Source organism: Apium graveolens, chromosome 9 (assembly GCF_009905375.1).
Source record: "Apium graveolens cultivar Ventura chromosome 9, ASM990537v1, whole genome shotgun sequence".
NCBI lineage: Eukaryota > Viridiplantae > Streptophyta > Magnoliopsida > Apiales > Apiaceae > Apium > Apium graveolens.
In genome coordinates, this window is record NC_133655.1 from 97,786,099 (window position 1) to 97,788,330 (window position 2,232).

Consider the following 2,232-nt stretch of genomic DNA (forward strand, 5'->3'; position numbering starts at 1 on the left):
ACGTGTTACTTATTGTTTCCGGTTGTGTTTCAGGTACTTTAGCGAGTGTTTATGCAAACTCGTTTTCGTACTCGCAAGAGGACTTTAGATACAGCTGAGGAGACAGACGAAGTTCTTGATATTCCGGAGAAGATAGATTTTGAAGATTCGGATTCAGGAAGTGAGCAGAAAGAGCCAGTAATCATGGGTGATCGTATTGTTCCGGCAGATCCAGCTCTTATGGACTTTTCTCGGCCTAAAATTGATGACATTCAGTCAAGCATTCTTCATCCGGCTATTCAGGCTAACACCTTTGAAATCAAGCCGTGCACTATTCAGATGGTGCAGAATTCTGTTTCTTTTGGAGGTGCTGCGACTGAAGACCCCAACATGCACATAAGGAATTTTGTCGAGATCTGCAGTATTTTCAAATATAATGGTGTGACTGATGAGGCTATCAAGCTGAGGCTTTTCCCATTCTCTCTGAGGGATAAAGCTAAGGACTGGTTACATTCTGAACCAGCTGGGTCCATCACTACTTGGCAAGATCTTGCGCAAAAGTTTCTGGTGAAGTTTTATCCAATGGCAAAGACTGCTGCTATGAGGAGTGCTCTTACTCAGTTTACGCAGCAACCTACAGAATCTATGTGCGAAGCTTGGGAGCGCTACAAGGAGATGTTGAGAAAGTGTCCACATCATGGAATGCCCAATTGGATGGTGATCACTGGTTTCTATAATGGTTTGGGGGCCCAATCTCGGCCCATGCTCGATTCAGTAGCTGGAGGCGCCTTGTGGGCCAAAAGCTATACTGAGGCTTATAATCTTATTGAGACTATGGCTGCAAATGAGCATCAAAACCCAACTCAAAAGATGATGCCTAGGAAGGTAGCAGGTATTCTGGAAGTCGATACAGCCACCGCTATTGCAGCGCAGCTCCAAGCGCTGTCTATGAAGATCAATTCTCTAGCCACCTATGGAGTCAATCAGATAGCTATGGTCTGTGAGCTTTGTGCAGGTTCTCATGCTATGGATCAGTGTTCTATTGTTAATGAATCTGTTCAGTATGTGAATAATTATCAGTGACAACAGCAACCTATGCCAGCTACTTATCATCCTAACAACAGAAATCATCCAAATTTCACCTGAATTCCAGCAACCGCAGCAGTATGCTCAAAGGCAATCATATCCTCAATAGGGAGGTGCGGCTGCACCCACTAGTGCTGATTTTGAGGAACTTAAGGTGTTGTACAAGAGTCAGGCAGTGTCGATCAAGACCTTGGAAAATCAAATTGGTCAAATAGCCAATGCAGTGCTTAATCGTCAACCTGGAACACTTCCCAGTGACACTGAAGTGCCAGGCAGGATGGAAGCTAAAGAGCAAGTCAAGGCTATTACCTTAAGGTCTGGAAAAGTTGTTGATGCTGAAAAAGCAAAAGAAGGAGAAGCTGAAGTTGGAGATGAAGAAGCTAAGTAAAAGGAGAAAGCGGAGGAACCAAGGAAGACTACTGTTGAACACACTCTACCTTAGGGTAATACAGGGGAGAAACAACTCTATCCTCTACCACCTTTCCCTAACAGATTGCAACAACAAAAGCTGGATAAGCAGTTCGACAAGTTTCTGGAGGTGTTCAAGAAACTTCACATCAATATACCTTTCGCTGAGGCTCTGGAGCAAATGCCTAATTATGCGAGGTTTATGAAGAGTATTCTTTCAAGGAAGGTGAAACTGGATGACCTTAAAACCGTTGCTCTAACGGAAGAATGCAGTGTTGTGCTGTAGCAAAAGTTACCTCCAAAGCTTAAAGATCCAGGTAGCTTCACCATTCCTTGCACCATTGGCAAGTTGTCTTTTGACAAGTGCCTTTGCGATTTGGGAGCAAGCATCAATCTGATGCCGTTGTCGATCTTTAAAAAGTTGGATTTGCCTGATCCAAAGCCCACCTACATGTCTCTACAATTGGCTGATCGTTCTATTACTTACCCACGAGGCATAGTGGAGGATGTGCTAGTCAAGGTGGATAAGCTCTTCTTTCCTGCAGACTTTGTTATTTTGGATTTCGAGGAAGATAAGAAGATTCCCATAATCTTTGGAAGACCTTTCTTTGCTACAGGCCGTACCTTGATAGATGTACAGAAAGGTGAACTTACAATGCGGGTACAGGATCAGGATGTGACATTCAATGTATTCAAAGTAATAAAATTCCCTACCGAAGATGAGGAGTGCTTAAAAGTGGATTTGATTGATTCTGGGGT

At 43.5% G+C, this 2,232-nt stretch overlaps 1 non-coding gene across 1 annotated transcript; it reads right to left on the reverse strand.

The window, feature by feature from the left end:
• Positions 1–576: 576 nt before the first annotated feature.
• On the reverse strand, positions 577–683 carry LOC141687625 (small nucleolar RNA R71). Its single transcript, XR_012561115.1, has one exon. It is a non-coding gene; the product is annotated as a small nucleolar RNA R71 (small nucleolar RNA).
• Between the last annotated feature and the right edge of the window lie 1,549 nt (positions 684–2,232).